The sequence below is a fragment of the Leptonychotes weddellii genome, chromosome 15, assembly GCF_054177405.1.
Source record: "Leptonychotes weddellii isolate Sample4059 chromosome 15, ASM5417740v2, whole genome shotgun sequence".
NCBI classification, from domain to species: Eukaryota; Metazoa; Chordata; class Mammalia; order Carnivora; family Phocidae; genus Leptonychotes; species Leptonychotes weddellii.
This window is the reverse complement of record NC_138383.1, coordinates 36,198,971-36,214,112: the sequence shown is the minus strand read 5'-3', so window position 1 is coordinate 36,214,112 and position 15,142 is coordinate 36,198,971. Positions and strand designations below refer to the sequence as shown.

The 15,142-nt window shown below is 35.9% G+C and overlaps 1 protein-coding gene across 1 annotated transcript in view; it reads right to left on the bottom strand.

The window, feature by feature from the left end:
* NLK (nemo like kinase) overlaps nt 1-15,142 on the bottom strand; it is a 167,823-nt gene that overhangs the window by 89,853 nt on the left and 62,828 nt on the right. The gene's annotated exons all lie outside the window — the stretch shown is intronic.

Sequence of the window (15,142 nt, the reverse complement as noted above, 5' to 3'; positions counted from 1 at the left end):
TAGCCTGGTGATGGGTATTAAAGAGGGCACGTTCTGCATGGAGCACTGGGTGTTATATGCAAACAATGGAATACTACATCAAAAACTAATGATGTTATGTATGGTGATTAACATAACATAAAGAGATGAATTAAAATGGTTAACTAAAAACGTTTAACATAAAAGAAGAAATATAATTTTGAAATATAAATTTAACAAAAGAAATAATGCAGAAAAAGAAATGTGAGATATATAGAAAGCAAACAGCAAAATGGCAAATGTAAATTCAATTATATCAATAATTACACTAAATGTGAATGGACTAAACACTTCAATCAAAAGGCAGAGATTGTCCAACTTAATTTTTAAAAAGCAGACTCAACTACATGCTATCTACAAAAGACATACTTTATATTCAAAAATAGACATAGGTTAGAAGTTAAAGAATAGAAAAGATATGCCATACAAATAGTGGCAATAAGAGAGCTGGAGAAGGTATATTAATATAAAGGCAGGAAAGATTTTAAGAAAAGAAATATTATTGTACACAATAAGGGACATTTCATAATGGTAGAAGAGTCAATATATCAGAAGATACAACAATTATCAATGTATACATACTTAAAAATAGAGCCCCAAAATTCACAAAGCAAAACTTGACAGAAAAGAAGAAGTAGACAATTCAACAATTACATTTGGAGGTTTTAATACTCTACTCTCAAAACCAGAACAACTAAATACAAATTAAGCGAGGATAGAAAGGATTTAAATAATATCAACTAATTTGACCTGAGTGACATTTATAGAACACTGTACCCAATGAGAATAGAATACCTAATTTTCTCCAAGCACACTGAGAACCTTCTCTAGAAAAGTCCAAATGCTAGGTCATAAAACAAGTCTCAATAAACGGAAAGGATTGAAATCCAAGTATGTTTTGTTAGCCCACAACAGAATTACAAATAATAGAAAGAAAATTGGGAAATCCTCAAATATTAGGACATTAAACAAAACATTTCTAAATAATCCATGGGTCAACACAGAATTCACAAGGGATATTAGAAAATATTTCAAGTTGAATGAAAATTAAAACACAATACTTAAAAATTTATTGGATGCAGTGCTTAGAGGAAAAATTATACCTTTAAACAGCTATATAGGAAATAAAGGATTCCAGACAGTAATATATAAGCTTCTACCTAAAGAATACTAGAAAAAGAGTAAATTAAACCCAAAGCAAGCAAAAGGAAGTAATAAAATCAGAATGGAAACAATAAAATAACAAATCAAGAAAATCAATGAAATAAAAAGATGGTTCTTTGAGAGAGAAAAAAATCAAGGGGTGCCTGGGTGGCTCAGTTGGTTAAGTGACTGCCTTTGGCTCAGTTCATGATCCAGGGTCCTGGGATAGAGCCCTATATCAGGCTCCCTGCTCCGCAGGAGGCCTGCTTCTCCCTCTCCCACTCCCCCTGCTTGTGTTCCCTCTCTCGCTGTCTCTGTCAATAAAAAAAATCTTTTTTAAAAATTGATAAACCTTTAGCTAAACTGATCAAGAACAAAGACACAAACTGACAAAATCAGGAATATAAAAGGGGACATCACTATTTGAGCCTACACAAATTAAAAGGACCATAAGGGAATGTGAAAAACAACTTTGTGCTAACAAATCAGGAAACTTATATGAAATAGAAAAAGTCTGAGAGACACAAATCACTGAAAAAAAATCTCAAGAACAGAAAATCAGACTAAACCTAGAACAAGAAATTGAATCAGTAATTCAACATATTCTCTCAATGAATACCCCAGGTCCAGATGGCATCATTAATCAGTTATATCAAACATTTAAAGAACAGTACCAGTGTTTCACAAATTCTTCCAGAAGCTGAAAAGAGACAACTTCTCAATTCATTCTGCGGCCAAAGTCAGACAATGACATCACAAGAGATGAAAATTACAATTCAATATCCTTCATGACTATAGATGGAAAATCCATAAACAAATGAATAGAAAATCAAATCCAACAACATAAAATCGAACCCATGATAAAAACATTCAACAAACTAGAAATAGAAGGGAACTTCTTCAATGTGACAAAGTGCATCTATGAAAAACATAGAGCTAATAAATATCTTATTTCACAATAAAAGATTGACTACTTCCCCCTAAGATCAGAAACAAGATAAAGATGTCTTAAAATTTTACTAGAGGTCCTGTCAGTGGAAAAATGCCAAAAAAGAGAAAAAAATTAAAGACACCTAAACTGAACAGGAAAAAATAAACTGGTTTTATTTGTAGATAACATGATTCTCTATCTAGAAAATCCTAAGGAACACACACACACACACTACTGGAACTAATAAACAGGTTTATCAGGGTTGCAGGATACAAGATCATGACATAAAACTCATTGTTTTTCTATATACCAGTAAAGAAAAATCTAAGGATGTAATTAAAAATTCACAACAGAATAAAAAAGAATACATAGAGACTAAATTTAATGGAAGTACAAGATGTATATACTGCAAACTGCAAAATAATGCTGAGATAAATTAGAGAAGATTTAAATATACCAAACATATCATATTCATGAATTGGAAAATTCAATGTTAAGATGGCAATTCTCCCCATAGTGACCTAGAGATTCAATGCAGTCTCAGTTAAAACTGGGATCCTCATAGATCACTGATGGGAATGTAAAATGAAATAGCCACTTTGGAAAACAGGCTGGCAGTTTCTTAAAAAGTTAAAATAAAAGTACCATATGACCCAGCAACTTCACTCTTATATATTTACACAAGGGAAATGAAAACATTTGTTCATGGGACGCCTGAGTGGCTCAGTTGGTTAAGTGTCTGCCTTCAGCCCAGGTCCTAGGATACAGCCCTATGTCAGGCTCCCTGCTCAGTGGGGAGCCTGCTTCTCCTATTCCTTCTGCCAATTCCCTCTGCTTGTGCTCTCTCTCTCACAAATAAATAAATAAAATCTAAAAAAAACCAAACATTTGTTCACACAAAGACATGTCAATATTCATAGCACTATTATAGCCAAAAACTGGGGTGAAATCCACCAACCAGTGAATGGATAAACAAACTGTGGTCTACCTATACAACAGAATAAAAAGGAACAAACTACTACTTATTAACACATGGATAAACTTCAAAAACATTATGCTAAGGGAAAGATGCTAGACACAAAGACCACATAGTACATAATACCATTTATAAGAAATTTTTGGAAAAGACAAATTTATAGAGACAGAAAGCATTTCAGTGACCATTTAAGTTTTGGAATTGAATGGGGGACTGACTGTAAAGTGTTAAATCTCTCTTGGGGATGATGAAATGCCCTAAAATTGGGTTGTGGTGATAAATGTATAACAGTGAAATTTACTAAAAATCACTGAATTACATATAGTAGTCCCCCTTTATCCACAGTTTCACTTACCTGTGGTCAACTGCTGTCTGGAAGCAGATGACCCCCTCCCTTCTGACACAATGTCAAAAGGTCAATACAGTAGCCTAATGCTATGTCACAATGCCTATGTCATTCACCTCACCTCATCATTTTATCATCATTTTATCATCACAAAAAGGGTGAATATAGTACAATATTTTGAGAGAAAGGGAGAGGCCACATTCACGTAAGTTTTATTACAGTATATTATTGTAATTGTTCCATTATTATTATTATTGTTAATCTCTTGCTATGCCTAATTTATAAATTAAACCGTATCACACCTGAAACTAGTATTATACTGCATGCTAACTGGAATTTAAACTAAAAAAAAAGCTAAAAAAATTTAAAAATAAACCTCATCATAGGTATGTATGTATGTATGTATAGGGAAAAACATATATAAAGGTTGGGGAGCACCTGGGTGGCTCAGTCGGTTGGGCAGCCGACTCTTGATTTTTGCTCAGCTCATGATCTCAGGGTCCTGGGATAGAGCCCGCTGTTGGGCTCTGTGCTCAGCAGGGAGTCTGCTTGAGGATTCTCTCTCCCTCTCCCTCTGCCCCTCCCCAGGCGCACTCGCTCCCTAAAATAAATAAATCTTTAAATATATATATTTATAAATATATATTATCTTTAAATATATATTATATATCTATATATATCTATTAGTCTATTTAACCTATATATAAAATATAGAGATATATGATAGAGATCTCTCTAAAATATTTAAATATATAAATATATTAAAATTAATAAATATAAAATTAATAAATCTATATTTATAAATATATATTATACTTTTATATATAGATCTTTAAATGTGTGTGTATATATATAATATGTATATAATATTTTATATATATAAAAAATTTGGTACAACCTGCAGTTGCAGTGTCAGGCATCTACTAGGGTCCTAGAACATACCATACCTGCTGTGGATAACGGGGGAGTATTGTATTCATAATGGGTGAAATTTTATGGTATGTACATTATGCCTCCCAAGGCTGTTAGAACAAAAACAAATTGTCACTTCAGAGTATAAACAGTTTACAATATTCTAGGCCCTATTCTGATTTTATTTGTATAGTTTCTTCCCTTGATATTTACAGTTTTTCCATTTATCCACATAGATCACATATTAATCACTTATTCAAAGAAATACAGAAAAATGGTATTTCTCTTTTTTAATATCAGTGTTTGGTTTAACTCTAATTCACCTGGAAATTCCTATAATGTATGCAATGAGGTATTGGTTTATAACAATATAAACCATGAATCAATTTTTGGAACTGCTACTTTGTTCTATGGTTTACTTGTGGATTTTTCTTTTTTTTTTTTTAAAGATTTTATTTATTTGACAGAGAGAGACACAGCGAGAGAGGGAACACAAGCAGTGGGAGCGGGAGAGGGAGAAGCAGGCTCCCCGCTGAGCAGGGAGCCCGATGCGGGGCTCGATCCCAGGACCCTGGGATCATGACCTGAGCCAAAGGCAGACGCTTAACGACTGAGCCACCCAGGCACCCCTACTTGTGGATTTTTCAACCAATGTCTTACAACTTTTTCATATACACTTTATTGCCAATTTATCAAATCCTTTAAAGCAGCTACGATCAAATTTCATATCATAACCAACTGGTGGGCTTTAGAAAAAGAAATACAAAAACCAAAGCAACTCTATTTCATTAAACTCGTGGCAGGGCCTAAAAATTTGTATTTTAAAGAGCTCCCGGGCGCCTGGGTGGCTCAGTTGGTTAAGCGACTGCCTTCGGCTCAGGTCATGATCCCAGGGTCCTGGGATCGAGTCCCACATCGGGCTCCCGGCTCAGCGGGGAGCCTACTTCTCCCTCTGACCCTCTCCTCTCTCATGCTGTTTCTCTCTCGCTCGCTCTCTAATAAATAAATAAATAAAATCTTTAAAAAAAAAAAGAGCTCCCAGCTGACTTTGACTTTTAATAAGATTCAAGAACTATTGCTTTAAACAGTGCAGTTATAACTTTAATATACGTAAGAATCACCTGGAATTCTTAAAAATCTTAAAATGTAGATTGATTCACTATGTCTGGGGTAGGGAACTGAGCTTCTGCATATATAGCAAGCTCCCAGGTGATACTAGTGGCAAGCCTTTAAGATATGTCAGTATCTTACTTGGTTAAATATTAAATATACTAATATAGTAAGCATGGGACTTTAATACATTTGGCCTTCCCTTTAGCTAGGGTATAACTCCCTACTTATTCAAACTTTTCTGCTTGCCATTAAAGCTTTATTTTTCACATACATATAACATTAAGCTAAAGTATTTAATGTGTACCACTGTAAATAAGTGTATATTTATTGTTTTATAATCTATTGTTAAGATACAGTAACATACTTTTAATTTAAAATTTGCAACTTTCCTAGATTCAATGGTTTTGCCATTGAATTCTTGAGATCTTTCAAGGTATATAACTATCATTTACATTGTTATAACTTAACTTCCTTCTTGCATATATCTATACCTTGTTTTGTTTTACCTTTATACACTGGCTGACATTCGATAACAGAGAGCATTATTTTGTTGATGCCTCTACTTTTTCATTTTGGTTAATGTTGACTTTTAGTTACAAATATAGAGGGAAACCTTTTTATATAGGGAAAATCGATTTCCTTTATACTTTTCAGAGTTGTCAGAAATAGTGTTGATTTTTATAAAATATTTTTAGAATACTTAAAAATATTGTGGGGACATCATGATTTTCACTAATTTTCTTTTTAAATTTACCAGATTATAAATCCTTGGGAACAAGGGCTCTACTATATGTATCTTTGAAACTTTCCAGGGCCTAGAATAATACTTTCTCTATTCTAGATCAATGAATGTTGGTTTAATTGATTTTACTGTTTTTCCTAATAATGAAATGGATTATGTTAATAGTTTTCCTTTCACAGAAGCAATCTTAAATTTCTGTACTAAATCTCACTTGGTCGTGGTGAATATTTTTTTTATTATGTTGAACACCTTTTAATATGCATTCTATTTCATTACTTTATTTGGAATATTTTCATCTGTGTTCATCAACAAGATTGGCTTTCATTTTTATGTTCCAGTCATATCAAGTACCATATCTATCTGCCTCACAAAATAAAACAGTATCCTTCAGTATTTAGTGGCTATTTATATGATACAGGTATGATCTGCTGAAAAATATTCACCAGTGATTCCAGCAAATCTTCTTGGGTTTCCCACTGCAACTGACTTATTCAAAGTATCCAGTGTACTCTTCTAAATGTTGTCTAGTTTCTAAGTTTTTACAAAAAATTAACCATTCCAAAAGTTCTCATCTTGGAGGGGAGGGGGTTGGGGGGATGGAGTAACTGATGGACACTGGGGAAGGTATGTGTTGTAATGAGCACTGTGTATTATAGAAGACTAATGAATCACACACCTGTACCCCTGAAACAAATAATACATTATATATTTTTTTTAAAGTTCTCATCTTAATTTTGTCTACATTATTACTGTTTTCTTAGATCTTTTTGAGATTAACTAGTCCATCATATATTTTTTTCTCGTTGAAATAGGCATGTAGAGTTGAATAAAACCCTTAAGTTTAGCTTTGCCAGCCTTAAGAGTTGAATAATTGGTGATTTTTTTTTTTAAAGATTTTATTTATTTGACAGAGAGAGACACAGCGAAAGAGGGAACACAAGCAGGGGGAGTGCAAGAGGGAGAAGAAGACTCCCCGCTTAGCAAGGAGCTTGATGTGGGGCTCGATCCCAGGACCCTGGGATCATGACCTGAGCCGAAGGGCTTAACCACTGAGCCACCCAGGCGCCCCTGGTGATGTTTTTTTTTAATGTCTTTCAAGTAGTATAGCTTTTTGTAGTATATATTTCCCTTTTTCATCTATTTGAAAATATGCTATGTTTTGCTACTCATTTGTAATCTTACTGCACCATAATTTAAGGATGCTGTATGTAAAACTTATGCTGAAAATATTTATCAAGAAATGGTGTGTAAAATTAAATAAAGCATATATGCGTACTATTTCCATTTCATTCTTTAAAAAATTTATTTTATCAGAGAGCAATTAATTTTTGGTTCATTTGAATTGAAATTCTGATAGTGAGATACTGTCACCTACTCAAGTGTTCTTGATATATAGCTCTTACATTTATTAGGTTTTGTTTCCCATGTTTTCCTGTTACATAATCTGGAACACATCTGCTGGCATATAGCAAAGTGTGTAAGACATATCCCAATTTTACAAATGAAATTTTGGGATAAATACTTTATATATTTTCACCATATATGAATTGGAAATTATTTTATAGTGATAATGTACAGGAAAACAGTATTTTGCCTGTATAAATAAAGTATGCTATTTTAGTTGAGGGTAATTTCTGAATATGCAAAAACATTCTAAAAAGTAAAAAAATTGGGTGCCTGGGTGGCTCAGTCGTTAAGCGACTGCCTTCGGCTCAGGTCATGATCCCAGGGTCCTTGGATCAAGCCCCGCATCGGGCACCCTGCTCAGCCGGAAGCCTGCTTCTCCCTCTCCCACTCCCCCTGCTTGTGTTCCTTCTCTCGCTGTGTCTCTCTCTGTCAAGTAAATAAATAAAATCTTTAAAAATAAATAAATAAAAAGTAAAAAAATTAATCTTGTTTGAGGTATGTTTTCAATAAAATAGGTACAGTGAGGTGCACAAATCATTATTCTATGTACTTCATGCTAGGTTCTTCAACCACAATACGAACACTTTTGATGCAGGATAAATTTTGGAAAACATATTTGGAAAAAATGCAATGGCAAATGTTGTAATTTATTCTACCTCTGATTTTTAATTATTGTAAACAGAAAAATAAAGGAAATGAAGTAAATCACCCACAAAAGGAACATCAAACATTACAAACAATAAACTTTCGTATGTTGGTGTTCTAACACAGGGCTCTACACAACCTTGGCTCTGTGCATTGAAGCCTGCTGGCATGATGCAGGGAGCAAAATAGCTCTAAATGAGCAAAGTGATCATAATTAACTAACAATGTTTACCTCAGACCCACCTGGGGTAAACTGGGGTGGGCTTAAATGTTGCTAGTAAGAGATAACAAGGGCTTTCTTCTACGGTCCATCTACGGGTAAATTACTAGATCTTCTTCAATGGCTCACTTAAGGGGTAAAGGGAGGATCTGGTTGCTCAAACACCTGGCAGGGATGTATCTGATGACTGAGACCTCACTTTTTCTCAAATCCATTTTTCATCAGCAAATGACACCTGCAACTCTTTGAAGGATAATCCATATTTTCTCCCACTTGAAAAGACAGCTAGCTGGAGGAAAGGAGATGAAAACACTATCCCAGGTTTAGATCTGAAGCACACCAGCCTTTGGATCAACTACACATTTAAGAATTTTATATTACCAGTTTAAAATATATTTATAGGTTAATATAATACAGAGATTTATATAACTGCAAACTATAAAATCTCAGGTAAGGAGGGATGCATTTGCTTCAGCTACAGCTCACTAGCCATGTTAGAGAAGCCACCTGTTATACTACAGCTAGAATTTCAGGTGTATATTACATGGTAGGAGGATTTTTAATCCTCCTTTGGGATATGAATTTGAAAGGCTGCATTGGATGAAAAGAGGTGCCTGTTTACTTTCCCTTCAGCTGAGACAGAAAATCTTGAACCAAGGTGAAGATTCAAAGGTAGCAATCAGAGACAGTCATGCAAAATGTAGTTGAATACAGAAAGTGGTCTGCTGCCTGGCATTCTCCTGAGGAGAGGAACACCTAACAAAACCACCAGAAAAATGGAAGGCTGTTAAATCAAGCAGAACTAAAGTGGGATTCAATGGTGCAGTAGTTTCAGAAGTGGGAGTTCAGAGAAGGTGACCACAAGAAAACCATAAAATGGATTTAGAATTAGGACAGCATCAGATTGTTCTTAGTTGTTCTTTTGCCACTTAAATCCAAAATACCATCCCAGGGAAAAAGAGAGGCTTTCCCGGACCTACAGGTGCAGGGTTCCATGTAAAAAGATTTCAAGACTATTATACTACCTCCTACCAAATAAATGCAAATTACTTCCACATGGATCCTGACTCTCTCCTTGAAAGCCTTGCTCTGCTTGTTAGTTTCACTTCACTTCAGGAAAGATGAAACTAACCATCAAAGTCATGAAGGATGAGAAATGTCAAGTTTGTTTGCCAAATAAGTCTATCTGAAAACTATCACAACATCTAATAAAGGTAACTAAAACCTAGCCCCTGCCTTCCATTGATTGGAAAAGTTCCACTATGGTAAAGTAAAAATGTTTATATATAGCAATTTGTTATCAGGTCACACAAATTCCCAGGAGAAACAAACCAGAAAAGAAAGAAACTGCCATGGTCTGAGAAAGAGGCTAGTAAAGCAACTTTACGTACTTTTATTCCAAGACCCTATCTCAAAATCCCTGTCTGGGGACGCCTGGGTGGCTCAATTGGTTGGGCGTCTGCCTTCGGCTCAGGTCATGATCCCAGGGTCCCTGCTCAGCTGGGAGTCTGCTTCTCCCTCTGCATGCTGCTCTCCCTGCTTGTGCTGACAAATAAATAAATAAAAACTTTAAAAAAAAAAAAATCCCTGTCTGTTCTTAGAGAATATAGTAGTTTTGGTGAACAATGTAATGCAGTAACACCAGGCAGGAAGCATATTCATCACCAGACAGGGTCAACAGGGAATCTCAAGTTGAACAGGAATTCTGAAGTGTTCCACTAATTTAAGTAGCAACTACAACCAATAAGAGAAATAGAATGAGAATATACAATGTGATAAATGTAGGAGTCAAAAAACTAGCAGGTAAAGTGTTCAGAAAATTCTTCTAAGAGCTTATCAATCTTAAAACTATTTCCCTTGGAACTGTAACCTACAAACCTGCTAAGTTTAAGAATATATTCGTTTTTTGCCTGTTTTCAAGACTATTCAGAATTCGGTTTCAAAAGTTATCACTGACATATTAACTTGCTACCACTGTGTGAAACAGATATAATTTAAAATCTAAGCATATTTCCAAATCCATTATTATCTCAACTTTAAATACACATTAAAAATTCCCTTAATTAAATCTTTAGGACTTTTTTTTTATTTAAAAGATTTTATTTATTTCACAGAGAGAGACAGCAGGAGAGGGAACACAAGCAGGGGGAGAGGGAGAAGCAGACTTCCCGCGGAGCAGGGAGCCCGATGTGGGGCTCGATCCTAGGACCCTGGGATCATGACCTGAGCCGAAGAGCGTCGCTTAACGACTGAGCCACCCAGGTGCCCCAAATCTTTAGGACTTTAAATATACAGTGACTATTTGAAGCAGCTCCTGTTGAACTATTTGGGGGGGAGGGGCAGAGGGAGAGAGAGAGGGAATCTTTTTTTTTTTTAAGATTTTATTTATTTATTTGAGATACAGAGAGAGAGAAAGAGAGAGCACGTGCACAAACCGGGGTCGGGGGTGGGCAGAGAGAGTGGGGAGAAGCAGGCTCTCCATTGAGCAGGGAGCCTGACTCGGGGCTCAATCCCCAGACCCTGGGATCATGACCTGAGCCGAAGGCAGCTGCTTCACCGACTGAACCCCCAGGCGCCCCGAGAGGGAATCTTAAGCAGGCTTCAAGCTTAGCGCCGAGCCCAACGCTGGGCACAATCTCACAACCCTGAGATATAACTTGAGCTGAAATCAAGAGTCGGATGCTTAACTGACTGAGCCACCCATGTGCCCCTGAACTATTTTTAATATATGGCTGAATACAAACAACTTTCAAAAAAAATTTTTTTTAACATCAGAAAAGTTCTATAGTTCAGAAAAAGAGGTAAAGCATAATCTTAGAAAGTTGAGTGCCCAAAGATTTTAATTCACACTAAAAAGGCATGTGATGCATAATCTCAAAGGTGGCTGGTTTACTAAACTTTCTTTCCTTCCAGAGAGCTACCTACAGGACTCATCCTTGTCACTCTTCTCACACATTTTTAACACTATATAAAGTTGCAAGAAACAGAGTAGGAACCACATATTATACAAAATAAAATTCCCTCCACTTCACCATTGCTTAGGATGGAATGGCAACTTCTAAGCTCCCTGATGCTGGACCAGAAGCCAAAAGTTCTATTTCCTTCCCAAACGGCAATTCTTAAACATATAGCTTAAAAGTCCTCTAAAAAGTTAGTATAGCACATGAAGGTAGAATAAATTTATATAACATTAGAAATATTCTACTTTGTTTTGCAGTCTTTTTCAATGTCAAAATCATACTAAAGATGAAAAAAATAGTAATATGAAAAGAGATCCTCAATGATCCAAAATATACAGGAATAAATCTAATAAGGGATGAAGGACAGATAGGTAATGAATATAGATATATAAAAATGTAACATTTTACTGAAAAATACAAAACACAACTTGAATAAACAGAATTAACCACATTCCTGAAAGAGAAGGGGGTGACAGACTTTATCTTCCAAAAATGGACACCAATTCCACATTACCAATGAAGTCTTCAAAACTTCACCGTTCCCCTCATGAGAGATGGGCCCTATCTTCTTCCTTTGAATCTGAGGGAAGCTTGTGACAAATGTTATTCAAATGCTGAAATTCTTCCAAACATAAGCCAATCAAACAAAATTCTCTTTTGACCCTTGGAGCTGAGCTGGTTCTCCTGTAGCCACCATGCTGAAGTGACTACAGGGATACCTGAGGAGCTCTAGCTGTTGTAGCCTAGCCACCATTTACGTTGAGGAAGGAAGCTTTCAGGTGATTCCAACCTTCAGCCTTAGAGCTGTCAGGGCTGACACCCAATGAACTAACTATCCCCACTGAATCAGACTGCAGATTCACAAAGCATGTTGTTTTTAGCTCTAAATTCTCAAGTGGCATTACACAGCCAAAATTAAGTGGGAAAATATTATTAGCATGTAAATTACTGATTCATCTGTAAATTTAACAAAATTACAATTAACACTAACAAAATTTGAGAAAATCTGATAAAATGACTCTGTGGCGCTCATAATGCACTACATATAACAACTATGCCAAAAATGAGGAGATGTTATAATGTTGCAAAATTCTGATATTTTGTGAGAAGTAGTACATTACTAATTGTAGGTGAGCTATGAAAAGATAAGGATGTATTCTGCTATCCCTGGTGCAACTACTAAAAACATAATGCAAATAAGTATGGCCAGAAAGGCAAAAGGAAAATTGAAATAGAATTCTAAAAATATAGTTCAAATGATCCCAAAGTGAGGGGGCAGGCAAAAAGGAGCATAAAAACAAAAAAACAAGAGATGATAGAAAACAAAAAATAAAATGGTAAACCCAAACCTTACCGTATCACTAATTACGTTAAACATTAATGAACTAAAAATCCAATTACAAAACAATGTCAATATGAATAATAAAACAACATCCAACTATATGCTGTCTATAAGAGACACAGTTTAAACACCAAGACAGGTTAAAAGTAAATGAATGAAAAAGGATATACCATACCACTTCTATAAGCATAAGAAGTCTGGAGTGGTTATATTAATATTAAATAGATTTCAAGACAAAATTTATATAGGATACAGAGAGAGACATTTTATATACATTAAAGGGCATTTCATCAGGGGGACATAACAATCCTAAGTGTGCATATGCCTAATAACATAGCTTAAAATAAACAAAGCTAAATTTACAGAACTAAAAAGGGAAGTAGACAATTCCACAATTATAGTTGTGATTTTAACCTCTCTTATTAATTGGCAGAAGAGCTAAACAAAACATCAAATAAGACATATCAGGGGATGCCCATGTGGCTCAGTTGGTTGAGCATCTGACTCTTGGTTTCAGCTCAGGTCATGATATCAGGGTTGTGAGATCCAGTCCCATATCAGGCTCCAAGCTCAGCACAGAATCTGCTTGAGATTCTCTCTCCCTCTCCCACTGCCCCTCCACTCACTCGCCCTCACTCAAGCACATGTACACACACTCACTCTCTCTCCCCTCCTAATTAAAAAAAAAAAAAGGCATATCTGGCCTTTCCTTAATTGGTATTTATAGAACATCACACCTAACAACAGCAGAATAAATATTCTTTTCAAGAGCACAGGCTACGTTTACCAGGACAGACCATATTCTGAGCTGTAAAACAAGTTTCAATAACCTCAAGAAGAGGGATGCCTAGGTGGCTCAGTCAGTTAAGCGTCTGCCTTCTGCTCAGGTTATGATCCCAGGGTCCTGGGATCGAGTGCCGCATCAGGCTCCTTGCTCAGTGGGGAGCCTGCTGCTCCCCCTGCTTGTGTGCACATGCTCACTCTCTCTGACAAATAAATAAAATCTTTAAAAATAAATAAATAAATTCAAAAAGATTAAAATCATATAAAAAATATTCTTTGGCCACAATGGAATTAAATTAGAAATCTGTAACACTAAGATCAAAACACAAATATTTGGAAATTAATATACTTCTAAATAATCAACAAGTCAAAGAAGAAATCACAAGAGAAATTTGAAAATATTTTGAACTAAGAATAATGAAAATACCACAGAACAAAATTTGGTATGTAGTTAAAAGAGTATTTACAGGTAAATTAGTAGCTTTAAATGACTGTGTTAGAAAAAGAAATCAAACTCAATAACCTGAATTTTCACCTTAAGAAGCGATACCTGGGTGGCTCAGTTGGTTAAGCATCTGACTTGTGATTCTGGCTCAAGTCATGATCTCATTGGGTGGTGAGATGGAGCCCCACGATGGGCTCCTTGCTCAGGGAGGAGTCTGCTTGAGATTCTCTTCCTCTCCCTCTGCCTCTCGCCCAACTCACCTGTGAGTGCGTGTGTGCGTGCTCTCTCTCAAATAAATAAATAAATAAATCTTTTAAAAAGCTAGAAAAAGGGGTGCCTGGGTCGCTCAGTTCGTTAAGCGGCTGCCTTTGGCTCAGGTTGTGATCCCAGGCTCCTGGGATCAAGCCCCACATCGGGCTCCCTGCTTGGCAGGGAGCCTGCTTCTCCCTCTCCCACTCCCCCTGCTTGTGTTATCTGGCTGTCAAATAAATAAATAAATAAAATCTTAAAAAAAAAAAAAGGCTAGAAAAGGAATAACAAATGAAATCTAAAATAAACAGGAAGGAAAGAATTAAGAACTAAAATTAATTAAAGAACAAAAGGTGGTTCTTTAAAAAGACTGATAAAATTACTAGTCCTCTAGCAATACTGATCAAGGGAGAAAAAAAGAGTAAAAGAGGCCAAAATTTATCAGTATCAAGAATGAATAAGGGCTATAAAGAACTCATCAAACTCAACACCCAAAGAACAAAGAATCCAATCAAGAAATGGGCAGAAGACATGAACAGACATTTTTCCAAAGAAGACATCCAAATGGCCAACAGACACATGAAAAAGTGCTCAATATCGCTCGGCATCAGGGAAATCCAATTCAAAACCTCAATGAGATACCACCTCACACCAGTCAGAATGGCTAAAATGAACAAGTCAGGAAACGAAAGATGTTGGCGGGCATGCGGGGAAAGGGGAACCCTCCTACACTGTTGGTGGGAATGCAAGCTGGTGCAGCCACTCTGGAAAACTGTATGGAGGTTCCTCAAAAAGTTGAAAATAGAGCTACCATATGATCCAGCAATTGCACTACTGGGTATTTACCCCAAAGATACAAAAGTAGGGATCCGAAGGGGTACGTGCACCCCGATGTTTATAGCAGCAATGT